The sequence below is a fragment of the Ornithorhynchus anatinus genome, chromosome 4 (assembly GCF_004115215.2).
Source record: "Ornithorhynchus anatinus isolate Pmale09 chromosome 4, mOrnAna1.pri.v4, whole genome shotgun sequence".
Classification (NCBI taxonomy): Eukaryota; Metazoa; Chordata; class Mammalia; order Monotremata; family Ornithorhynchidae; genus Ornithorhynchus; species Ornithorhynchus anatinus.
This window is the reverse complement of record NC_041731.1, coordinates 25,631,277-25,658,605: the sequence shown is the minus strand read 5'-3', so window position 1 is coordinate 25,658,605 and position 27,329 is coordinate 25,631,277. Positions and strand designations below refer to the sequence as shown.

General features: G+C 43.2%; 1 long non-coding RNA gene across 1 annotated transcript; it reads left to right on the top strand.

Moving 5' to 3' along the window:
- The first annotated feature begins 1,978 nt into the window (after positions 1-1,978).
- On the top strand, positions 1,979-27,329 carry LOC114811061. The gene is made up of 3 exons (XR_003758754.2): positions 1,979-2,097; positions 3,305-3,430; positions 27,203-27,329. It is a non-coding gene; the product is annotated as an uncharacterized LOC114811061 (long non-coding RNA).

The following is a 27,329-nucleotide window of genomic DNA, read 5'->3' as shown; positions in this document are numbered from 1 at the left end:
TTGCTCTGTAATTCATTGTAATGCATTGTTTTGTGCATTTCAGTCCTGCTATCTCAAGTAAACCCTAGTGGACTTATTTTCTATGTGACTACTTAAATCCTTCTAACAACTGTAGCCCCTAAAAATTTCCCCTTGATAATCTAATTTGGATCTGTTATCCATGTGTTTCCAATCCCTTTCTGAACACACTGACACTTTCTGCCTGCACAACTCACTGAGTAACCAATTGCATATGCTTACCACATCACATGCAGTCCAGTACTCTTGCTACCACACAACTGGAAAGGAGATTTATTATTGGCCTTAAAACAAAGATCCCACTCTGGGTTCCCAACCATGAAACTGTGGCATTCCCAGAACAGATGGGGAGTCCAAGGACAAGACTCCCTGAGAATGGTTAGCCTTCCCACAGCACTATGTGAAAATAAGGATGAGTCAGTTCATTAATACTAGACAATAACTCAGTGGAACATTTGATTCTTATACTAAGACCAGATTATTTGTCGTTTCTGCTTTTGATGTAGTGGGCATATTCACCCCATCTCCAGGAACAACCTGGAACTGTTGTTTGTTACTATTGTGATCTAGGAGGGAAGATTTTGGAGTGAAATACTTCTAACATTTCAGAAAGCCTGAGACTGAGCTTTGTTGGGGGTTGCCGTGGGCTGGAATGAATCACCGTGACTAAAAGTAAAAAATGGGATGCTCTTTGGGCTAATCTTGGTGGATCAGGTGAATACATGACTGGATATTCATGGGAGGTCCCTGGTGGAGTCAGATCCAGGGAAATCATTAACCTCAAGCAAGCAAATCTCAGGTCAGTGACATGTTGTATCCAAAACCAGTGTCTACCTCAAATGGAGGAGTTTCTTGGGAATGACTCATCATTTCTCTGAGGGAATTGTAAGAGGGTCATAGGAAGCTCGCTTCCTTCACTTTTATTCAGTCAGTTATTTTTATTGAGTGCTTACTACGTGTAGAGCGCTGTACTAAGTGCTTGGGAGAGCACAATGTAACAGATGCATTCCCTGCCCACAAGGAGCTCACAGTCTAGAGTAGGAGTGAGACAGAATTAATATAAATAAATAAATTACAGATATGTACCTAAGTGCTGTTAGATTGGGAAGGGGATGAATAAAGGATATTCAACAGTTCTATCTAACCAATCATTTTTCATTATATCAGATTTTAAAAATTAGGTGATTTGATTTGATTCAAATTTAACATGCAAATTAAACAGGCATTTTTGTTACAATATGGTTGTGGGCTTTCAAAACCCCCATTTTCTTTTTAAAGAATAACATTAGTCATTGTTTCAGTGTTAAGGAGTTAGGGAAAAGATGATCCAAAATAATTTGAAATAGTATATAGCTTCTGCCACATTGGTTGAAATTCAGAAAGGTTTTGGAAGATGAAAAAGCCAACTAAACTTTATTTTCATCAGTTTGTATTGTTTGACCCCTTCTCAAACACATATCTAATGTTTATGGAAGGTCATTAGAATCTCAGCATGGCCTACAGAAGCATCATGGGCCCGGGGGGTCAGAGGACCTGGCTTCTAATTTTGGCTATGCCACTTGTCTGCTCTGTGACAAGCCACTTAAATTCTCTGGGCCTGTTTCCTCATCTGTAAAATTAAATATCTGTTCTTCCCTCCTTATTAGACTTTGAGCCCCATCTGGAACAGGGACTGGGTCTAACCTGATTTTAATGTGTCTACCCCAGTGATTAGAACAGTGTTTAGTACGAAGTGACCATTTAACAAGTTCTACTATTATTATTAACATTTTACCACTGGTTAAAGTCAGTTTCTAGTAAAAAATTGTTTTTAAATAGTTGTGATATGTTCCCCTTTCAATGAAACGTTGAAACTGTGGCTACCTGTGATTCTGTCATCATGCTTGAAACAGCTTTAAAAGCTTTTCAAAACCCATTCTTACAGTTCTAATGGTTGCTATTTCAGAAACAAAGTAAAGAAGCATTTGGAAGATCCAAATAGTCACAAAGAAAGCCAATGGGAATTTATAACAGGTCATCACCAACAGACTAGTGTTTCTGAGGAGAAGGATTGGGTGTGCTGAAAACTGACTTTCTGAGGTTTGTTGTTGTAGTAGTAGTAATAGTATAGAGTGATTGTTCATTGGGTGTTATGCACTGTGCTAAGCTGTTGTCAAGTCCAAAAAATAAAAAGTGACATATTCCCTGTAGATTGTAAACTCCTTGTTGGCCTTATTGGGCAGGTACTGTGTCTACCAACTGTGTTTTATTGTACTTTACCAATCACTTAGGATCCTGCACACATTAAGCACTCAAATGTCACTGATTGATTCCCTGCCCAGAAGAATCTTATGCTCTAATAGGGAAGGTTGATGTAAAAATATTTTCAAATATAGCAGTTAAGATGTACAGTGGAAAAAACAAGTATACAAAAGTGATGAGGATGAGCATAAATCAGTTCCTAGGAGCATGGGCAGAGAAGTAACTTGGAGATGGAGGAAAAATTGGGGGGGCTAGAGGGAAGACTGTTGGGTAACATTTCCTTGGGTAAAAGCCATTACCGAGCCCTGCTCAGAAACTGTGGTCCCCTTCCAGCTTGACCCACTGACTGAGCCAACACACCCTGAAATGAAGTAGCACAGACTAGTGGAAAAACCAGTGACCTGGGAGTCTGAGGACCTTAGATCTAATCCTGGCTCTGCAACCTGTCTTGTAGAACCTTGGGCAAGTCACTAAACACCTCTGGACCTCAATTTCATCTCATGAAACATGGACATTAGATCTCTAGGGTTTCTCCCTCTTGGAAGCACTGTCCAATCTGATTATCTAGTATCTACCCCAGTGCCTAGTTCAATGTTTGGTATATAGGAAGCACTTGGTATATAGAAAAGCAGCATGGCTCAGTGGAAAGAACACAGGCTTTGGAGTCAGAGGTCATGGGTTCTAATCCCAGCTCTGTCACTTGTCAGCTGTGTGACTTTGGGCAAGTCACTTAACTTCTCTGTGCCTCAGTTACCTCATCTGTAAAATGGGGATTAAGACTGTAAACCCCAAGTGGGACAACCTGATTACCTTGTATCTCCCCCAGCGTTTAGAACAGTGCTTGTCACATAGTAAGCACTTAACAAATACCATATTATTATTATTATTATTATTACTTGACAAATATTATTAGTATTAGTATTGCCATTCTGGCTCATAATGAAATCAGCAAAGTCTATGGGAGTAATTGACCCACACTTTATAGCCATACATACTTGCATTTCTTCAGCCCCCTATCCTTTCTCCCCACTCTTTTCTTTAACAGAGATAGAAGATGAACACAGACTTAATTTATTTGATTTAAAAGAACTCAAGCAATTTCCTAGATCCCTGAATGCAGTTGAAGTGGAAGAGGCTTGTGGAAATTGACAGCCAGTAAATAGTCTAACAGGTAAGCTGAAAAAAAAAGCTGCCTAAGAGGATGTGTTGAAAGGAATAATGGTCTCTGTATACAGCTACGTCATTTGAAAAGACTTACCTGGCATGGTCTAGCTTAATTGTGTCCTCTTGCTAAATAGTTCCCCAAACTATTAGAACAGCCTGGCCTGGGGATAGAACATGTGCTTGAGTCAGAAAGAGCTGGGTTCTAATCCCAACTCTGCCACTTGTCTCCTGTGTGACCTATGGCAAGTCACTTTACTTCTCTATGCCTCAGTTACCTCATCTTTAAAATGGGGATAAAGACTGTGAGCCCCATGTGGGACGTGAACTGTTTCCAACCTAATTGGCTTGTATCCACTTCAGCACTCAGTACAGTGCCTAGCACATAGTAAGTACTTAACAAATATCCCAATATTATTAAAAATAAATCATTATTATCATTATTGAAATAAGATTATTATTTTTAGTAATATCATCATTATTATGGCATTTTTTGTTTTTTATGGTATTTAAGTGCTTAATATATTAATTCATTCAATAGTATTTATTGAGCACTTACTATGTGCAGAGCACTGTACTAAGCGCTTGGAATGTACAATTCAGCAACAGATAGAGACAATCCCTGCCCAGTGACAGGCTCACAGTCTAAACGGGGGAGGCAAACAGCAAAGCAAAACAGAACAAATCAAGACAACATCATCAAGATAAATAAAATCGTGGAGATATACACCTCATTAATAAAATAGGGTAATAAATAATGTATACAAATATGCACAGCGCTGAGGGGAAGGGGAAGAGAAGAGTGTGGGGGGGAGGGGAGGGGAGAAAGATCAGAGGGAAAAGGGGGCTCAGTCTGGAAAGGCCTCCTGGAGGAGGTCAGCTCTCAGTAGGGCTTTGAAATGGGGAAGAGAGTTAGTTTGGCGATTATCTGTCGATTAGCTAAGTAGCATTATTCATAGCAATACTAATAGCAATGGTATTTATTAAGGGTTTATTGTGTGCTAAACATCCCTAGGGAACCGCATAGAGTTGTGAATTAGGGTTCAGGGCTTGGTGGAGTTGCTGATTTAAGAGTAAAAGAGGGTAGAAGAGGCAGTGATAGTCACATGAGGGAGGATGAAACAAAAACACACTTAAGACAAGGAAAAATGCATAAAGCTAGAGATAATCATAATAGCATTAAGTGTTTTCTATGTGCTAAGCACTGAACTAAGCACTGGGTTAGATATTAAGATAATCAGTAGACACAATCCCTGACCTAACAAGCACTCACAGTCTGTTTGTTACATGGGATCAGGGATTGAATCTGCAGTCTACAGATGAGGAAACTGAAATACACAGACATCATGTGTCTCACCTTAAGTCACAAGAGGCAAGTGTCAAAGATTGGATTAGAACCTATGTCCCCTGACTCCCAGACTGGTACTGTTTTTCCACCAAGCCACACTCCTTCTCAAACTCAGACATCACTCCTTTTCCTATGGTGCTGGGATTCTGTTTTGCTCTTTTGCAATGAACAGCACTCTCTAGCGTGGCTCAGTGGAAAGAGCATGGCCTTTGGAGTCAGAGGTCATGAGTTCGAATCCCAGCTCTGCCACTTGTCAGCTGTGTGACTGTGGGCAAGTCACTTAACTTCTCTGGGCCTCAGTTACCTCATCTGTAAAATGGGGATTAAGATTGTGAGCCCCATGTGGGACAACCTGATTCCCCGTGTCTCCCCCAGCGCTTAGAACAGTGCTCTGCACATAGTAAGCGCTTAACAAATACCAACATTATTACCTCCACCTTTGCTGCTCTCTGATCCTGTATTCCACATGGTGTCCCACCAGCTGTAAAAACCTACAAATAGCTAAATTAATGTCCCCACATAAAAACGGGATTATGCAGAAAGAACTAGCAGAGTGCTTAAACTGATGTTGGGGATGAGTACTGGAATGAGTACTAGAGAGTACTAGATGTTTTTCAGAAGCCCAGAGCAGCTGGTCTGTGCAGGGTCATCTGAGCTGTGGCCAACCTCAAATTCCTAGCAGATAGAAAAGTTCGGTGTGCTTTCCTATGTACTCATGGGCCAGAGATTACAGGCCCTGCCCTAAAGTATTACAGTCTTTGAGCATTGCTTGAACCTGGAAATGAATTAAGGTACATGCCATTTGAGTCATTTAGCTGGGGTACCTGGCAAATGAGCATCTGAATCAAAGGAATTTCAGTGGGAAATGTTGAGAGAGTGAGAAGGAATGGGAAAATGGGAAATTTGGGGAAGATCTTACAACTTTTCCTCAGTCTTTATAAGCTCCATGGAGTACATATTTCATCTGAAACAACTTGGAGAAAATCAGCACATCTTCATTCATTCATTCAATAGTATTTATTGAGCGCTTACTATGTGCAGAGCACTGTACTAAGCGCTTGGGATGAACAAGTCGGCAACAGATAGAGACAGTCCCTGCCGTTTGACGGGCTTACAGTCTAATCGGGGGAGACGGACAGACAAGAACAATGGCAATAAACAGCGTCAAGGGGAAGAACATCTCGTAAAAACAATGGCAACTAAATAGAATCAAGGCGATGTACAATTCATTAACAAAATAAATAGGGTAACGAAAGTATATACAGTTGAGCGGACGAGTACAGTGCTGTGGGGATGGGAAGGGAGAGGTGGAGGAGCAGAGGGAAAAGGGGAAAATGAGGCTTTAGCTACGGAGAGGTAAAGGGGGGATGGCAGAGGGAGTAGAGGGGGAAGAGGAGCTCAGTCTGGGAACGCCTCTTGGAGGAGGTGATTTTTAAGTAGGGTTTTGAAGAGGGAAAGAGAATCAGTTTGGCGGAGGTGAGGAGGGAGGGCGTTCCAGGACCGCGGGAGGACGTGACCCAGGGGTCGACGGCGGGATAGGCGAGACCGAGGGACGGTGAGGAGGTGGGCGGCAGAGGAGCGGAGCGTGCGGGGTGGGCGGTAGAAAGAGAGAAGGGAGGAGAGGTAGGAAGGGGCAAGGTGATGGAGAGCCTTGAAGCCTAGAGTGAGGAGTTTTTGTTTGGAGCGGAGGTCGAACATCTGGCAGCTCATTCCAGAGAACTTTATAATTCCCAACCCTCTGTCATTAATGTGGACAGAATGGGCATCCCAGAAGTCAGCATGACCCACTGGCCTCTGTTTGGTGACTAAGAATGCCCAGGAGAGGGATCCTCAGTACTTTGCTGGACAAAATCATGCATGGGTCTTTAGTTAACTCTATCCCAGCCCAGTGTCCCATTCTCTGCCATCATTAAAGAGTCCTTTCAGAGAAGAGTTTCCAGATATCAAGGTCAGTCAGACCTATGGATATCCAAGAATGCAGTTATGGTTTCTACAAGCATCCTGTTTCCACTGTTTAAAACAGAATACTGGCTGCCCACACCATTTATCCAACCCAGAAATAGCACTGTGAATAGTTGTATGGTTCTGATTAGGCACTTAGATTAGCTAGTGCATGGCACACAGTTACTGGGAAAAGGAATGAAGCTGAAAAGTAAAGCTGAAAATTCACTATAGGATTGGCAGGCATCAGAACTGAGGTCTGGAAAGAGACAATGGTGGAAAACAGACTCAGAGCCAATCCTACATTGAACATTATCCAACCTCAGCTTCACTGACACTGCGACATGAACCCTGCACCTATGTCGGTGGCCATCCTGATGAGCCCTCTGGTTTGGGCACCATCTTGGAGAGTTGGGATACGCAGAGTTTCCCTTTTCCCATGGAGTCCTGAGGCAGTTCCTTACCTGACTTACCATCCCGGCTCTGCCACATCAGCTGTGTGACTTTAGGCAAGTCACTTCACTTCTCTGTGCCTCAGTTATCTCATCTGTAAAATGGGGATTAAGACTGTGAGCCCCACGTGGGACAACCTCATTTATTTGTATCTATCTCAGTGCTTAGAATAGTGCTTAGCACATAGCGCTTAGCAAATACCATCATTATTATCATTATTATTTTCTGAAGCTGGCCCTGGGTAGGAGGGAGCAGGATTAGTTTATCCAACCTTCGCTTCACTGTCACTGTTCCCTCCTGGCTCTCCTCGTATCTCTCTGGCCACTCATTCTCAGTTTCCTTTGTGGGCTCCTCCTCTGCCTTACATCCCCTAACTGTGGGTGTTCCTCAAGAATCAGTTTTGCGTTCTCTTCTATTATCCATCTACACCCACTCCCTTGGAGAATTCATTCTCTCCCATGGCTTCAAATACCACTTCTATGCAGATGACAACCAAATCTATATCTCCAGCCCTGGTCTTTCTCCTTCTTTGTAGTCTTGCATTTCTACCTGCTTTCAAGACATCTCCATTTGGATGTCCTCCTGTCATTTCAATATTAACAAATCCAAAATTGAACTCCTCATCTTTTATCCCAAACCCTGTCCTCCCCATCATTGTAGATGGCAAGACCATCATTCCTGTCTCACAAACCCATAATGTTGGCATTGTGCTTGACTCCTCTTTCTCATTCAACTCACATATTCAATCCATCACTAAATCCTGCCAGTTCAACCTTCATACCATCACTAAAATCTGCCTTTTCTTCTCCATCTAAACTGCTTCCACTTTATCCCGACACTTATTCTATCTCACCTTGATTATTGTATGCACCTCCTTGCTGACCTTCCTGCCTCCTCTCTCTTCCCACTCCAGTCCATACTTCACTCTGCTGCCCAGATCACTTTTCTACAAAAACGTTCAGTCCAAATTTCCTCCCTCCTCAAAAGCCTCCAGTGGTTGCCCATCCACCTCTGCATCAAACAGAAATTCCTTACTGTTAGCTTTAGAGCACTCAAGCACCTTGTGCCCTCCTACTTCACCAGCTATTCTTCTACTACAACCCAGTTTACACACTTCACTTCCCTAATGCTAATCTTCTTACTCTACTTTGATCTTGTCTATCTCTCCATTGACCTCTTACTCAAATTCTGCCTCTGGCCTGAAACACCCTACCTCTTCATATCTGACAAATAATCCCATTCCTCCCAATAATAATAATGTTGGTATTTGTTAAGCGCTTACTATGTGCCGAGCACTGTTCTAAGCGCTGGGGTAGACATAGGGAAATCAGGTTGTCCCACGTGGGGCTCACAGTCTTCATCCCCATTTTACAGATGAGGGAACTGAGGCACAGAGAAGTTAAGTGACTCGCCCACAGTCACACAGCCGACAAGTGGCAGAGCTGGGATTCGAACTCATGAGCCCTGACTCCAAAGCCCGTGCTCTTTCCACTGAGCCACGCTGCTTCTCTAACCTTCAACCTTCCCACCTTCAAAGCCTTACTGAAGGTATATCTCCTCCAAACGGTCTTCACTGACCAAGCCCTCTTTTTTCCTTTTCTTCCACTCCTTTTATTTATCCCCTCTCCCAGTACAACTGCACTTATGTACGTATCTGTCATTTAATTATATTAATATCTGTCTTCCCTTCTAGATTGAAAGCTCATTATGGGCAGGGAATATGTCTGCTATATTATACTCTACCAAGAACTTAGTACAGTGCTGTGCACACAGTAAATGCTCAATAAATGAGGTTAACTGACTGACTGAATGCCTATCTGAGAGCTATAACTTGCAAACCAGGCTGAGTTCAACTAGTTCCCATGGGAGACTATTTCCGGGGTGCCCTGTGGTTAAGGGCATTCTGGAGAGCATTATGCCTGAGCATATGAGCCCAGCCAAGAATCAGTTCAGGCTACTGTCTGCAGATATAGTTTCCCTCTGACCAGTGATGGAGCTAATCCCTGTGATACTAGGCCAGACCTAGTGAAGCACTGCAGTGTAGTGGATACAGCACAAGTCTGGGAGGCATAAGGACCTGGGTTCTAATCCTGCCTCTGCCACTTGTCTGCTGTGTGACCTTGGGCTTCCCTATAAATTATCCATCTCTAGTACTTAATTCATTTCTATTCACATTCAATTATTGCTCTTCACTCTTTTTTTTTAACATTTTTTATGCCAGTCTCCCAATTCTATGGTAAGCTCCTTGTGGGCAGGAAACATTGATTTTTTGTTTTGTTCTTCCCAAATTTTTAGTTCAGTGCATCACAAAAAATGGGAGTTCAGTAAATACTACTACTCCTGCTGATTCTACCTTTACTACTTCAACAACTACTACTGATGATTGTTCCATAGCAACAGTGTTTTGTTGCTAAGAATATGTTCATTAGATATTCATTGCTGGCTCTGGGCAGTTTTGAAAGTCATGGTACAAATGGAAATCTCCTTTGACAATCAGTTTATTAGATGTTGATGATGCTGTGAAGAGTCTTCTAGGTCTTTATTGAATCATTCTTTCATCTCAGTTGTCAATTTTTGTGATGGATGTGCAAATGTGGCATAGCCCTACTTTAGAGGTATAATAGAGTCATTCTCACACACACACACACACACACACACACACACACACATGCTCTAGTCAATGTAAAACATATGTGCCTATTGAAAGAGATAGGAATTAAATTTGGTAAAAACCCTAGTAATAATATTTGCAATGAGTCCCAACAGACTGGGAAAATTGTTTGGGTTATAGATGGGATATAAGGCCTGCATATTTCAGTGAACTGGGCTAGCTTACTGAAGGGCGTTTGGAATTTTCTGGCTGTTTGCGGAATTAGTCCAAAGGGATTTTGCTCAATATGATTATTTGTTGGAGTATATTATTAAATCAAATTCATGATTATATTATTGTTGTTGTTGAGCCTCCTTCTCTCCTGCCCAAACTGGATGCCAATATCATAACTTCCCAAGCATGAAGGAGGCACTGAAATGGAACATTTGACTTCTAGAAGGCAGGAAGCACTTAAACACAGGCAAGAGACTGATTATTTTTAATAGAAACAAAGACTTTCGTTCTAATTTTTTCTTCCAAAGCTGTTTTCATGTTTTAAAGTAGCCCTTCCCCACTCCGTTTCAGACTAGCAACATTCTTCAGTCCTAGGGGGCTATCAACTCAGGAAAAGAACTTGAGATTTCTGGAAGTGAGTTGGCACTTAATTAAACATGGGACCAAACTAAGTCTCTCTTAACCCTAAAAGGTAACCAAACTGCATACCTGCTCCAGGAAGCCTTCCCACTTTAGCCTCTTTTGACCCCAGGCCCACCAATCACTTCAGAAAGCTTTAGCACTTACACGGAATATTGTAGCAAAAGTTGACATATTTCTTTAATTTGCACTTCTCATAAATTGATGTTTTAGCGCAGGCAGTAAATTGGGCAGGGCTTTTAGGAAGGGGATTAGCAGGATGATATTGAACAGGGATGACAGTCTTCGAAGAAATAAAGGACCAGTAAAGTCCCAGTTTGTATCCTTTCAGCCCCCCTCAGAGGTTCAGTCATATCAAAGACCCTGGGTGAACAAAGCTTGTAGTTCAGTCCAAACAGCTGTGGAAGTACCAACAACTTTGGTCACCTAAATGAAGTCTTTTGGAGGCAGTGAATTACATCATTCTGGTGGAATTGCTGACTTTCTCAAAATTATAGTGGTAATTATTATGCACTTACCAAGCACTGAGACAGAGGCTGATCAATTCCTTCACGGTGCCTCCCCAACATGGGGCTCTCAGTCCAAGTAAGAGTGAGAACAAGTATTGAATCCCCATTTTACAGTGAGAGAACCGAGTCACAGAGAAGTTAAGCAATTTGTCCAAGGTTGCACAGCAGACAATGGAGCTGTGATTAGAAATGAATCCTCCTACTTAGACTGTGAATTCCATACAGAATCTGATTAAACTGTATCTACCCCAGCACTTAGTACAGTGCTTGGCACATAGTAAGCACTTACATACTGCAACTATTATTATTATTGGAAGTCCTGAAGGGCAATGATCCTTGAGGGAAGACACTTCTCTCTTTCTCTGTCATATTGTCTCAAGGGCTTAGTATAATGCATTGTATGTACCTCAATAGATTCTACTAATTGTGTTGACTCCACTTAATACTGTGCCTTGTTTATAGTAAGTGCTTGGTACTCTATTAGTAATAGTAAAAAAAATAACATTCAGGCAGTGTAATATTTAATCCCTTTTTTGTTGAAAACTGCCTAGCAAATTTCCATCCAACCTTGTCACCACAGACCTCTCAACACTAACAGTGTGTGGGCCACAAAGGCAAATATCCCGATGCTTGAGGTCTAACATACACTTTGAATTCAACTATCCAGAGGTTTTAGGTGTATATAAAATTAGAAAGCCCGTGGCTTAAACATTTGGGTAATTAAAAACAATTAGTACTTTTGGGGGCTAGAACATCCAGATAATGTGCCTGTGTAGACATACACTGCTTAAGGGCCGTGCAGGAGTTCAGTGTCTGCATTTGCCCTCCAAGAGGGATTCTCGCTGCTGAGACTGCCTTTGATTAAGTCAATCTATTCTATCCAATATGATGAACTTTGTGAACCTGATTTGGCCTATTAGGTTTGGTTTGAACAACTAAAAATTTATTCTACAAAGGACTCAAGTTTCAGTCACTAATAAATTCTACTGGACTGAAAAATATCCCTTAAAGTAATCTAGTGAGAATTTCAGAAAATTCTTGATAACAATTCACTATTCGCATTGAAAAGCAGCATAGCTCAGTGTAAAGAGCACGGGCTTGGGAGTCAGAGGTCATGGGTTCAAATCCCAGCTCTGCCACTTGGCAGCTGTGTGACTGTGGGCAAGTCACTTAACTTCCCTGTGCCTCAGTTACTTCATCTGTAAAATGGGGATTAAGACTGAGAGCCCCACGTGGGACAACCTAATTACCCTGTATCTACCCCAGCGCTTAGAACAGTGCTCTGAACATAATAAGTGCTTAACAAATACCAACATTATCATTATTATTATAGAACAGAGCTCATGTAAGTGCTTCCATAATGTTTAGAGCATCATTCTTACTGTTTATACTCCCTATAGTAATTGTGTAAAAACCAAATTTCCAATCAGGAGGAAAAGTTCATCCTTCTCAGGGACTGAAATGACTTGAAAATCTGTAACTGAAATTTCTACCTAGGAACTTGAAGTGTTTGCCTTAAACCCCAGGTTTGTCTTGACATTCTCCAATACTGTAAGTCTCATTTGTCTGGCACTAGTAGCTTGAATATAATAATAATGGCATTAGTTAAGTGCTTACTACGTGCCAAGAAGTATTCTAAGCACTGAGATAGGTACAAGTTAATCAGGTTGGACACAGTCCCTGTCCCACATGGGGCTCACAGTTTAAGCAGGAGGGAGTAGGATTTACTTCCATTTAACAGGTAGGGTAACTGAGGCACAGAGAAATTAAGTGACTTGCCCAAGATCACACAGTCGACATGTAACAGAGCTGGGATTGGAACCCACGCTGTCTGACTCCCCAGGCCTATACTCTTTCCACTATGCAATGGGAGTCTCCATCACTGGGAAGCATAATTTTTTCACATGCAAAAAATATATTACTCTTTGTTTCCGAATTTTTGGCTAAGGAAGTCCTGGAATAGAGAATTTTAACATGAAAAGGCTGTCTCCAGTGCAGGGTCAAAGCACCTTGTGTGTGGGGAAAGTCAAAAATGAATGTCACATTCAGGTTCAGCTTGACCCTCACCACCTGACAATCGATCACTCAATCAGTGGTATTTATTAAGCATTTACTGTACAGACAATTGTACTTAGTGGTTGGGAGAGTACTATATAATAGAATTGGAATATACATTCCCTGACCACTACAAGATTACAGTCTAGAAGAGGAAAACAGACATTAATATAAATAAATAATTTAGAGATATGTATTTAAGTCCTGTGGGCTGAAGCGGGGGTTGAGGGTGAATACCAAATGTCCAAAGGGTACAGATCCAAGTTCACAGATGATTCAGAATGGAGAGGGAGTTAGGGAAAAGAGAGCTTAATCAGGAAAAGCCCCCTGGAGGAGATGAGGACTCTTGTGGATGGGCATCCCGTGTGCTGCTTGTAGCAGAGATTGTGGGCTCAGGCTGATATTCCTCTTGAACCTGAGAGGCTTCAAATAGGGTATCAAGAGGTCAGTCAAGACCATCCTCCTCTCAGGACACCCTGAATTAATCTTGCTATCTTTTGGTGGTTTTGAGACCATCACAGTGTTTTTACAGTCATTTAGGAGGACTCTGATTTTATCTGTAATCCACATAAGCACTGGAATCCCTAGGAAATGTGTTTTATATCATTTCTTTAACCCTGTGGAATTTTATTTAGTGGCAAATGTTTTTACACTATCAGACATACCAAGGTCTTGTAGTCCAGGTATCTGGCATCAGATGTTAGGTTAGAAACAAAGCAGTAAGTATTGTGATCAGTATCCAAATTCAAATAATCTATACAGTACTAACAATGGCCAGCCAGACCCAATACATAAATGATGTAAAGCAAAATTTGTAGCTTGCTAGTGGCTTACTTAACCAGCATCGTATTACTATTATTGTGTTCTGAATTTATTGTTTCTGCTGTTTGTATCTTGTTATGTATTTTTTTGCCAGTTACCAGTTCCCCACCCCCTACACTGTGAGGGTCCCTGAGTGCTGAATACTATGTCTGAGTTATGATCCTTGTACTTTACTCCAGAGTTTAATGCAGTATTTTGCACAAAGCAAATGCTTAACAAAAGTAATTAACAACAAAAATGACCAAAGTCATTATTATTATTGTACTGTACTCCCCAAAGAGCTCATTTAATACCACACATTGATTATTATGAAATTCAACATGAGAAGTGAAGTTCTTTTTATTGTATTTAAGTGCTTATTATGTAGCAGGCACTGATCTAAGCACTGGGGTAGATACAAGCTGATCAGATTGGACACAGTCCATTTTACCACCTGGAGCTCACAGTCTTAATCCCCATTTCACAGATGAAGTGGCTGAGGCACAGAGAAGTTAAGTGACTTGTCCAAGATCACACAGAAGACAAGTGGCAGAGGCAGGATTCGAATCCAGGTCCTTCTAACTCCCAGGCACATGCTCTATCCACTAAGCCATGCTGCTTCTCTAAATTAGAGTTCTTGTATGGTCTACCTCTAAATGTTAAGGTGATTAGCAAAGAAGGCAATTCACATCTTGCTGCTATGGCTGGAAATAGAAGTATGAGCTGGATTGATTAAATTCTAATACTGTCAAGGCACAGATAGACTCCTGGAATATCTGCAAATGCTGTCTATCCAGATACCCAGGTCCCATTAAAATGTTTGGCCCTGGTGTCACTAAACTGAGAATTATCTTTATGACTTCTAGTTGAATCTGACCTGAAAATCAGCTATCCTTGTTCTTAGAGGAATAATCAGAGGTAAATGAGCACCTACTGGATTAATAATACCAACAACTTGCTCAGTCTCAGTTAAACAGTTGTTTAGAGCATTTTCTAACTGACCTTAATTTGAACAGTGAAGCCCTGAGTAAATCACAGAAAGTTAAATCTCTGCTTGTGGATGAACCAACCTCTTTCCTTTTGTGTCCTATTAAAGTGAAACATGTCATTCCATTTACTTGGTCCCTGATCTTATCTCAAATCCTGGGTTGATACCATGTACCATGGTTGCAAAAGAAGGATTATGGGAATATCATTAGCTGCCTAATAATAATAATATTTGTTAAGCTATTACTAAGTGCCAAGGACTGCATTAAGTTCTTGGGGTTATTACAAAATAATCAGTCCCACATGGGACTCATGGTCTAAGTAAGAGGGAGAACAGGTTTTAAACCCCCCATTTTGCAGTTGAGGGAACTGAGGCACAGAGAAGCTGAGTGGCTTGCCTAAGGTCACACAGAAGACATGTGGTAGAGCTAGAATTAGGACCTTTCCACTAGACCATGCTACTTTCCATATGAAGCTTTTACTAGGAGATCCCATAAACTCTACCTAAATGAGCTCTGCAGATATCAAATCTACTTTCTCTTCACTCACAGTCATTTATGTTCAGGATGCTTAACTCCAGGCTGACATAAGTGCCATAAACATTGCTGAGGAAAGAAAAACAGTAATGTGTAGACCCTTTCATTAGGTAGAGGAACTGATACTCTTTGATGTCTATTTAATGGTGGAACTCTAGCATCTAGATTCTCTTATTAGGATAGATTTTTAAGTCTGAAATGCAGGACATATTTCTAGGGCACTTTCCCAAACAAAGCAGTTGGTGGAAAGTCATGTGATTGATTTATGTGATTTTGTATGGGTAAAATAGTCCTCAGAACTTCTGCTCTCAAGTTCTCTAGTAAATAATTAGCCTATGTTCATATAGATCCCCCTAGTGCAATTCTACTCTAATTACTTTCATTTGGAACAAGACCATATAACATGGAGGTGTCGTCTTCATTCAGTCTCAAGTGGCTGAGTCCACCAAGTTCATGTGTAGCTATGGTGGGTTACCCTTTTCTATTCCATGCCTAAAATTTCAGGTGGGTGGAATTTAGGAAGAAGTGAAGTGTTGCGTGTGGGGGCATGATAGAGACCAACAACTCTCTGAATCAGAAGCATATGGACTGAATTTCCTTTGGATTTCATGTGGGTCTTGAAAATTCAAAGGAAAACGTGTTTGGCAAAAACAGTTTGGGTTTTGTGAAACCAAGAAATAGTTGAGAAGTCATTCAAGATGTTGGAGAATGCCACAATGGGACATCCCCCCCTGCTCTCCATGGCTTGTTCCAGCTTGAGTTTTTCCTGTCCTATCAGAGTTTATACTGGATTGTGGGAATATAATTACTATTGAAACCACTCACAGTGACACACAAACATACCTCTTTGTAAACCTCATCATGAGAATTAACCAAAAAAAATTTTTTTTTGATTGCTTACTGTGCACAGAGCACTGAACTAAGCATTAGGGAGACTGCAGAATGACAGAGTTTTGTGAGAAGGAGATGGTATATTTTATCCACCACAGCACTTAGTTCATTGCTTGCCTTAGAACCTTCTATGTAACTGCTAGAGAATGGAATCTGCTACAGGTTAGGGAATCATAGACAGATTAAGCTGACAGCCTATAGGGAAAAGAGTTTGACTAGGAATCAAGAAGACTGTGGCTCCCAAACCTTTGTTTCAACAGTACAATGATTCTCACAGCCCAGATATTTTCATGTACTGTTAATCAGAAGTTAGTTTACTTTTTTGTTTTACTGTTGCCACCCCTAGAGCTTGATAGTAAATTATTAAGAGGCTTGGTCTGTGGTATTTTTTGAGCCCCTAGTAGCTGCAGCGCTTAGTACTAAGAGCTTGGGGAATGCAACAGAAGTAAAATACATTTTCTCTTGCCGCTCCTCAAGAAGCTTAAAATTTAATTGTGGGGACAGACATACGTTATTTACAAATAGGGAGGACAAGAGGGAGAATGAGAATTCAACTGGTCATGTCAAAAATATACAGTAAAAATCATGTGGCATACACTGATGGATTTATACCATCAATCTAGATATTGACATAAACGTACATGCTGATTATGGGTGTACATTTATATATGTAAAAGGAGATGATGGGATTGATAGGACTTGGAGTGGTGGAAATTAATCAGGGAATACTTCCTGGAGGAGGTGAGAATTTCCAGAGTCTTTTGAATATGAGGGGAGCTGTGGTCTGGTGGATTTTGTGTGGAAGGAGGCTGTGCCAGGCTGTGGGAATAGTGTGTGTGAGGGGATCAGAAATGAGGGTCAAGACTGTGATTCATATAGAAAGGGAGGTGGGAGGAGCAAAGACCATGAAGCAGAGTGCAAGAATGAAGGGGGCTGACAGGATGACAAAATCTGGAGGAGATACTTGAAGCCAATGTTCAGGGGTTTCTGCTTGATGAGAAGATAAACAAGCTGGCAGGCATTGGAGATTGCTGAGGACTGGAAAGACAAAGGCTTATAAACTGTGTAAACTGTTTTGCAGGCAGTTTGTTCTCATTTCTTCCCATCCCTGTTCCTCTCTTCCACACCCCAACACACCTGGCAGGTTCTGCTGAAAGGAATATAGGGCTATGCACCTTATCTAAGAAGGCAGGGGTATCTCCTCATCTACATTATTTGAATTCACTACTTTCACAGAACCTGAGCACCCTTTCCCCAACCAGTGTCTCTGCTTTGGGAGGACAGTGGAGATGATTTAAACTGGACTAAAAGCTCCACTAGACTGTAAAGTCCTTGAGGGCAGGTATCATGTCTACAACTCTATTGTACAGTGCTCTGCACACAATAAGACAGTAAGCACTCAAATACCATCAGTTGTCTTGAACCAGGCTGCACATCAACATACTGAACAAACTTGACCCTTTCCTCCAGATGATAATGAATAAGTAGACTACCGAGTGAGTCTGATAGTGTTGCGAGCTTTGGTCATGAAGTGTGGCTCACCAAAGATGGTCTATGAAATTGTAGAAACATTTCAATAAATAGGAGGAAAAGCGGTATTAGCTTCTCCACAAGGGAAGGAAGGGGAAGTGTGAAATATGTACGCTGCTGGCACAACCCAGCCGATATTTTTAAGATTTGATTTGGGAACTTGGTCTGAGCTGGAATGGATTTGGGAATCCAGAGTCCTCTCAGGGAGGCCCAAAGTTGGTCTTGGCAGTACTTCTGACTCTCATGAGGGGATATTGAAGGAAATTAATTCCACACCAGGGTCTCCTGAGCTCTTGCAGCTTGGGGTGCCGAGTCTGTGAGCACGTGCCAACCCTGCACATTGACTTCACAGGGTGAAAGCAGCCCCAGCAGTTGTAGCTGTTGGAAAGGAAATCTGCTTCAGCATCATGGCTTATAGCTCCTAGAAGGAGAACCTAATGGAGGAGACCACTTCCTCAATAATAATAACAATAATTAATAATAATTGTGGCACTTGTTAAGAGCTTATTTAAGCACTGTCCTAAGTATTAGGGTAGATACAAAGTAATCAGCTTGGACACAATCCCTTTGCTACATAAGGCTCACATTCTCACATGGACCAAGATCATTTAGCAGACTTGTGGCAGAGCCTAGGTTAACACCCAAGTCCTTCTGACTCCCAGGCCTGTGCTCTATTTACTATTCTTCATCCCTTAGGCTGCTTGCTTTCTGTCAATGGGGTCCTGAGCTTCCAGTTACAATTCCATCTAAAGCTCCCCAGTTTCTTCCAAAAGTTTCAATTTTCATTATTTGAAGTTTGGTCATTTCAATTTTCTGTGCCTCAGTTATCTCATCTGCAAAATGAGGATTAAGACTGTGAGCCCCACATGGGACATGGACTGTGTCCAACCTGATTAGCTTGTATCTACCCCAGTGCTTAGTACAGTACTTGGCACGTTGTATGGTCAGACTCCATGGGAAACATTTGGGCTAGCACAGTCAAGGCCGACCCCCGCTCCATCCTGCCTCGTTAACTGCACAGTGCCGGTGTAGTGTCAACCCCGGGTGGGAGGAAGACGGACTGGCCAGAGGAAGGAGTCCCCACGGCAGCAACAAGACCATACAGTGAACGACTGCCAAGGACATACCGCCTAGCAAATCTTGGGGCCCCAGAGATATCTGGAAGGGAGTATCGAGCCAGGTGGCCGATGACTCCCTCCCCTCTGCCCACTCACTCAGTAGTATTGAGTGCTTACTATGTGCAGAGCACTGTACTAAGCGCATGGAATGTACAATTCAGCAACACACAGAGACAATCCCTGCCCCATAACAGGCTCACAGTCTAAACGGGGAGACAGATGGCAAAGCAAAACTGAACATAACAAGACAACGTCATCAAGACTAAGTGCTAGGAGGGAATACAGAGGTGGGAATTAGACACAGTCCCTGCCTCTCATGGGGCTCACAGTCTAATATGAAGAATGGTATTTCTTAAGCACTTACTATGTGCCGAACACTGTTCTAAGGAGTGGGGTAGGTACAGGGTAATCAGATTGGACACAATTCTTGTCCCTAATGGGGCTCGCATTATTGAGCCCCATTTTGCAGATGAGGTAACTGAGGCACAGGGAAGTTAAATGACTTGCCTAAGCAGACTCACGGCAGAGCAGGGATTAGAATCCACAACCCCTGACTCCCAGGCCCGTGCTTCTTGCCCGTGTGGCTGCCCAGAGAAGAGAGAGCCTTATGGCCTCCTGGGTCGTAGATAGAGCTTCCACCACCATCTAGTGGTCCAGGCTGGGTGGGGCTGGAGGAAAACATGTCCACAGGGACCCTTCCTCATAGACCTGCCCAACTTTTCCATTCGCCTCCCTGCAAGAGCACTGGCCTGCCAAATCAGGGGACGTGGTTTCTCATCCCTGCTCCGACGCTTGTCCCGCTGTGTGACTTGGAGCTAGTAGCTTCATATCTCTGGGCCTCCGTATCCTTATCTGTAAAATGGGGATTCAATGTCTGTCCAATAAATCAATATATCTATTGTATTCACTAGTAAGGGCACAATAGAACAGAGTTGTTAGACACATTCGCTACCCACAACGAGTTTATAATCTAAAAGGGGAGATGGACATTTATGTAAATAAATAATGTCCAAAACAGAGTTCCTTATCTTCCCACCCAAACCCTGTTCTTTCTATCACTGTAAATGGCACTACCATCCTTCCTGTCTCTCAAGCCCATAACCTTGGCTTTATCCTTGACTCCTCTCTGTCATTCAACCCACATATTCAATCTGTCACTAAATCCTGTTGGTCTCACCTTTACAATATTGCCAAAATCCACCCTTTCCCCTCTCCATTTGAACTGCTAACAAGTTAATAGCATCAATCATCTTATCCTGCCTGGATTACTGCATCAGCCTCCTTGCTGACCTCCCAGCCTCTGGTTTCTCCCCGCTCCAGTCCATATTTCATTCTGTTGCCTGGATCATTTGTCTGCAAAAACATTCAGAACATGTCACCCAGCTCCTCAAAAAACTTCAGTGGTTGCCCATCCACCTCCTCATCAAGCAAAAATTCCTCACGATTGGCTTTAAACCACTCCACTACCTTGTTCCCGCCTACCTCATCTCACTTCTTCCCTTCTACAAGCCAGCCCTCCCACTTCGCTCCTCCGGGGCTAATCTTCTCACTAAGCCTCTATCTCACCTCTCTCGCCACCATCCCCTAGCCCACATCCTGCCTTTGGCCTGGCACACCCTCCCTCCTCAAATCCGACAATGACTTTCCCCCACCTTCAAAGCCTTACTGAAGACACATCTCCTCCAAGAAGCCTTTCCAGACCAAGCCCCTTTTTTCCTCATCTCCCACTCCCTTCTGTGTGGCTCTGACTTGATCCCTTTGCTCTTCCCCTCACCCATCCCCATAGCACTTAGGTACAAATCTGTAATTTTATTTACTTGTATTGATGTCTGTCTCCCCTCCTCTAAACTCTAAGTTCATTGTGGGGAGTTAAAGTGATTGTTTATTGTTGTACTGTAGTCTCTCAAGTGCTTAGTACAGTGCTTTACACACAGTAAGTAAACAAAAACAATTGAATGAATGAATTTAAGTCACTTAAACATGACTGATTGACAGTGGAACCTGGAACAACACTTACCATATGCCTCTAATACATCAATCTCCTCACTCATCTCTCTACCTCCTGCTCTCCCCACTCTAGTCCATACTTCACTCTGCTCATTCATTTGGTCTCACCCAGGCAGGGTCGGGGGCTGGAATCTTGTGAGTTCAAACAGAGGGGGTGATGATCTCTCTTTTCTCCTTCCCTCTAGGCCTACCCAGCCTGAGGGTGTCTAGAGGACTGGATCAGAATAGTGTGGCTCCCATTGGCTGGAGATTTCTCCTTGACCCTATCAACTCAGGCTGGGTAGGCCTAGAGGGAAGGAGAAAAGAGAGATCATCACACCCTCTGTTTGAACTCACAAGATTCCAGCCCCCGACCCTGCCTGGGTGAGATCAAATGAATGAGCAGAGTGAAGTATGGACTAGAGTGGGGAAAGCAGGAGGTAGAGAGATGAGTGAGGAGATTGATGTATTAGAGGTAAGTGTTTCAATCATCCATGGTAGCTGTTAGGATTTTTTTTATTGATGGTATCTGTTCTGCACTTAATGTTAGTATTTGTTAAGCGCTTACTATGTACAGAGATTGTTCTAAGCACTGGGGTAAATACAGGGTAATCAGGTTGTTCCATGTGAGGCTCACAGTCTTAATCTCCATTTTACAGATGAGGTAACTGAGGCACAGAGAAGTTAAGTGACTTGCCTACAGTCACACAGCTGACAAGTGGCAGAGCCGGGATTTGAACCCTTGACCTCTGTCTCCCAAGCCCGTGCTCTTTTCACTAAGCCACGCTGCTTCTCTGCACTTATTATGTGCCAGGCACTGTACTAAGCTCTGATCACTGTACTAAACACTGGTTTGGATGGAGAAGAAAGGGCATAATCTAGAGATGTTGTGAAGGTAGAAATGACAGGTTTGGTTGATAAACTGGGTATCAATGTGTTTACTGGGTTGGTAAACACATTGCCGGTCCGTACCCTCCTGAAACCCCCTGTCTTCCTGTTTCCCATCCATCATTTGCCCCAGTGACCTTGCTAGATGCTTCACCAGGGAAAGCTGAAATCATCGAGCGTGAGGTCCCTAAAAATCTCCCTTGAACCTGTCCAGACTCATCTTCCTCCTGTCCCCTCTTCAACTCGGAAGCTTCTTGGAGGCAATTCGATCATAGTAGGGCTCTGTAAGAGGGAAGGCCTTTGAGCTGACAGTAAGGAGGTTCTGTCTGAGGTGGAAAGGGATGGCCACAGTTTTTTGAGGAACGAGGAGACTTGCGCAGAACATTATTTTAGAATAGTGTCGATAGACACATACCCTGCCCAGAACGAGCTTACCATCTAGAGGCGGAAGGGGTCACTGATATGAATAAATTCATTAAGGATATGGATGTAAATGATTTGGGGCTGAGTGATGTGAGGATAAAGGGAATAAATCCAAGTGCAGAGGACAAGGGAGTGGGAGAAGAAGAAGTGGTGGATCTGTGAGGTGTGGGAATTTGCTATTTACCCCACCCTTACAGCATTTCGGTCCATATCTTTAAATGACATTATAGATTACTAATTCACTTAGTAATTCCTTGTCCCGCTCTAGGTTGGAAGTTCATTATGGACAGGAATAGTGCATGTTAATTCTGCTGTACTGTACTATCCCAAGTGCTTAGTCCCATGCTTTGCATATAATAAATGTTCAGCAAATCCCATTGATTTTTTTAAAAACTGGCATTTTTTTTAAAAAGTGCTTACTATGTCCCAAGAACTGGACTGAGCCTGGGGTGGATACAAACTAATCAGATTGGACACAGTCCATGTCCCACATGGGCTCACAATCTAAAATCCCATTTTACAGGTAAAGTAATTGAGGCCCAGAGAAGCCTAGCTACTTGCCCAAGGTCACACAGCAGACAAGTGGTGGAGCTGGGATTAGAACCCACGACCTCTAACTCCCAAGCCCGTGCTCTTGCTATTAGGCCTGCTGCTCCTCATCCCCTCCACTGAATGGATTCCCCTCAGGAAACCAAACTTTCTGAGTCCCTTTGACATCATTGGGTAGAGATCCTCTCTCGTGTTCCTCCGAAAGCCAGAACAAGTCGGAGTGACCTTGCACGAGGTTTTCTCTGGGAGGAGAGAGTGGCTGCTGTCATGGGCAGGAAATGGAGGAAGACCTCACGGGTTTTCTGGGCCTCCCAGCAGGAGGGAGATGAGTTGATTCTGCCTTTGAAATCAGAGACCTGGAAAGATCGATGGAGTTCCGGTCTAATACATGTTCCTCCTTTTCAGAGCCAGGTAAAGGGAGAGAGCGTGAGTGAAAATGCAAAGCAAGGTGGGATACAGATGAGGTCAAACTCCAAACCCCACAAACAAGAGAAGCAGCGTAGGTTTGTGGCTAAAGCCCAGGCCTGGGAGTCAGAAGGACTTGGGTTCTCATCAGGACTCCACCACTTGTCTCCTGAGTGATGTCGCATAAGTCACTTCACTTTTCTGGGCCTCAGTTCTTGAATATATAAAATGGGGTTTAAAACTGTGTGTCCCATATGGGCTTTGACTGTGTCCAACCTAATTAGCTTGTATCTACCCCAGGGCTTTGTACATAGGCACATAGGGAGCACTTAACAAATACCAAAAAAAAAAAAAAGAGCAGCATGGCCAAATGGAAAGAGCATGGGCCTGGGAGTCAGAGCACCTGGGTCTGCCAATGTTTGCTGTGTGACCTTGGGCAAGTCATGCCACTTCTCTGTGCCTCAGTTTCCCAACTGTAAAATGGGGATTAAATGCCTGTTCTCCCCCCTACTTAGACTGTGAGCCCCATAAAGGATAGGGATTGTGTCTGATCTAATCAACTTGTATCCACCCCAGCACTTAGAACAATGTTTGACACATATTAAGTGCATAACAAATGCCCTAAAAAAATTCAAACCCGTTTCCTGAACCCTCAGGGGCTTACAGTCTAAGAATATTGGGGATGCTCAAGATTGGCAGTGGACAAATAAGGAAAGATTTGAAATGGTGTAATAAGGTTATAATGGTGTTTAAGCACTTCTTATGTGCCAAGCACTGTACTAAACACAAGGGTAGATATGAGATAATCATGTCAGTCACAATCCCTGTTCCTCGGAACTCCCAATGTGTCTTTTTTTTTAATGGTTTTTGTTAAGGGTTTACTATGTGCCAGGCAATGTACTAAGTGCTGGAGTAGATACAAGCCAATCAAGTTGGACACAGGCCCCCCATTTTCCTCTCCCCCCCCACCCCCCGGCTCCCCCTTTCCGCCCTTATCTTCCCTCCCAAGCCCTGTCCTCTTCCTGACTTCCCTATCACTGTGGATGATACAACCATCCTTCCTGTCTCTCAAGCCCGCAAACTCGGTGTCATCTTTGACTCGGCTCTCTCATTCACCCCACACATCCAATCCGTCACCAAGACCTTCTGGTCTCACCCTATCACTGTGGAAGATACAACCATCCTTCCTGTCTCTCAAGCCCACAAACTCAATGTCATCTTTGACTCGGCTCTCTCATTCACCCCACACATCCAATCCATCACCAAGACCTTCTGGTCTCACCTTCATAATATCGCCAAGATCCACCCTTTCCTCTCCACCCAAATGGCTATCTTACTGGTACAGGCTCTCATAATATCCCGGCCGGATTATTGTGTCAGCCTTCTCTCTGATCTCCCTTCCTCCTGTCTCTCCCCGCTCCAGTCTATTCTGCATTCCGCTGCCCGGCTCATCTTCCTGCAGAAACGCTCTAGGCATGTCACTCCCCTTCTTAAAAACCTCCATTGGTTGCCTATCGACCTCCACATGAAACAAAAACTTCTCACTCTTGGCTTCAAAACTCTCCATCGCCTTGCCCCCTCCTACCTCACCTCCCTTTTTACTTTCTCCTGCCCATCCCATACACTCCATTCCTCTGCTGCTCACCTCCTCACGGACCCCTTTTCGCGCCTGTCCCGCCATCAACCCTTGGGCCAAGTCCTCCCACTGTCCTGGAATGCCCTCCCTCCTCCGCCAAACTAATTCTCTTCCCCTCTTCAAAGCCCTACTTAGAGCTCACCTCCTCCAAGAGGCCTTCCCAGACTGAGCTTCCCCTTTTCCCTCTGCTCCCTCTGCTGCCCCTCTACCCCCACTTTCACCTCCCCTCAGCTAAGCTCTCTTTTCCCCCCCCTTTCCCTCTGCTTCTCCCCCTCTCCCTTCCCCTCCCCTCAGCACTGTGCTCATCCGCTCAATTGTATATATTTTTATTACCTTATTTATTTTGTTAATGAAATGTACATCACCTTGATTCTATTCATTGCTACTGTTTTAATGAGATGTACATCCCCTTGATTCTATTTATTGCTTCGTTTTTGTCTGTCTCCCCCCATTAGACTGTAAGCCCGTCAATGGGCAGGGACTCTATCTGTTGCCGATTTGTATTCATTCAATAATATTTATTGAGCGCTTACTATGTGCAGAGCATAGTAAGCGCTCAATAAATACTATTGAATGAATGAATGTGCCACATGGAGCTCATAGTCTTAATCCTTATAGTACAGATGAGTTAACTGAAGCACAGAGAAATGACTTACCCAAGGTCACATAGCAGACAAGTGGTGGAGCCAGGATGAGAACTCAGGTCCTTAGACTCCTAAGGCTGTGTGCTATCCATTAGGTAATGCACTTACATCAAGCCCCACTTTCATTCATTCATTCAATAGTATTTATTGAGCGCTTACTATGTGCAGAGCACTGTACTAAGTGCTTGGGATGAACAAGTCGGCAACAGATAGAGACAATCCCTGCCGTTTGACGGGCTTACAGTCTAATCAGGGGAGACGGACAGACAAGAACAATGGCAATAAATAGAGTCAAGGGGAAGAACATCTCGTAAAAACAATGGCAACTAAATAGAATCAAGGAGATGTACAATTCATTAACAAAATAAATAGGGTAATGGAAATATATACAGTTGAGCGGACGAGTACAGTGCTGTGGGGATGGGAAGGGAGAGGTGGAGGAGCAGAGGGAAAAGGGGAAAAAGAGGGTTTAGCTGTGGAGAGGTAAAGGGGAGGTGGCAGAGGGAGTAGAGGGAGAAGAGGAGCTCAGTCTGGGAAGGCCTCTTGGAGGAGGTGAGTTTTAAGTAGGGTTTTGAAGAGGGGAAGAGAATCAGTTTGGCGGAGGTGAGGAGGGAGGGCATTCCAGGACCGCGGGAGGACGTGGCCCAGGGGTCGACGGCAGGATAGGCGAGACCGAGGGACGGTGAGGAGGTGGGCGGTAGAGGAGTGGAGCGTGCGGGGGTGGGTGGTAGAAAGAGAGAAGGGAGGAGAGGTAGGAAGGGGCAAGGTGATGTAGAGCCTTGAAGCCTAGAGTGATACAGTAGTGGATAGAGAACCAGGCCTGAAAGTCAGAAGATCATGGGTACTAATCCTGGCTCTGCTATGTGTCTGCTGTGTGACCTTGGGCAGGTCACCTCACTTCTCTGTGCCTCAGCTACCTCATCTGCAAAATGGGGATTGATTCTGCGAGCACCACATGGGAAAGGGACTGTTTCCAACTCAATTTGCTTGCATTCACACCAGCGCTAAGTACTGTGCCTGTCACAGAGTAAGCGTTTAACAAATACCATCATTATTATTATTATTCTTCAAAGTCCTATTACTATTATTGTAAGCCCTAGTACTACAAGCAAATCGGGTTGGACACATTCCCTGTCTCATGTGGGGCTCACAGTCTCAACTCCCATATTACAGATGAGATAACTGAGGCACAGAGAAGTGAAGTGACTTGCCCAAGGCCAAAGAGCAAACAAGTGGTGGAGCCGGGATTAGAACACATGACCTTTTGACACTCAGGCCCACACTTACAACTAAGCACCAAAAAAACAGAGGTGGGGAGGGGTATATTCAGTCAAACAATGGCAGAGAAACTGCACAGCCTAATGGTTAGAGTCCGGGCTTGGGAGTCGGGAGGAACTGAGTTCTTTTCCCGACTCTGCTGTTTCTCCGAGCCACAGTTCCCTCACTGGTAAAATGGGGATTGTGACTGTGAGCCCCATGTAGGACAGGAACTGTCCAACCTGTTTAACTTGTATCTAACTTATCACGTAGTTCAGTGCCTGTCATGTAGTAAGTGTTTAACAGATACTAAAAAAAAATTAGGAAACTATCCTTAAACCAAGGAAACTAAAGAATAGTATAAGATAGTATATCATTCAGAGAATAAGGGAATTCCAGAGCCTCAGACTCAGACATTATGAGACCCAGCACTTCTCTCTTCAGGAAGCAATTTTTTTTTTTTTAAATATCCACCAGCTGGCTAGTTGACTAGGTATCTTAACAACAAGAAAAATGATTTTCTGTTGGATTATTTATTCAAAAGCTGCTCTCCTCCAGCTCCCTTTGACTCTGTTTTTCAGGCTTTTGCTCCAACTCATCTAATCTCAGCAGGCCTCCTTTGCTGTGGAAAAGAACTTAAAGGCTCAGAAAGAAATTGAAGATCAAGTGAAAGCCTTTGGCTCTGAGGAAGAAACTTTACTACTGATC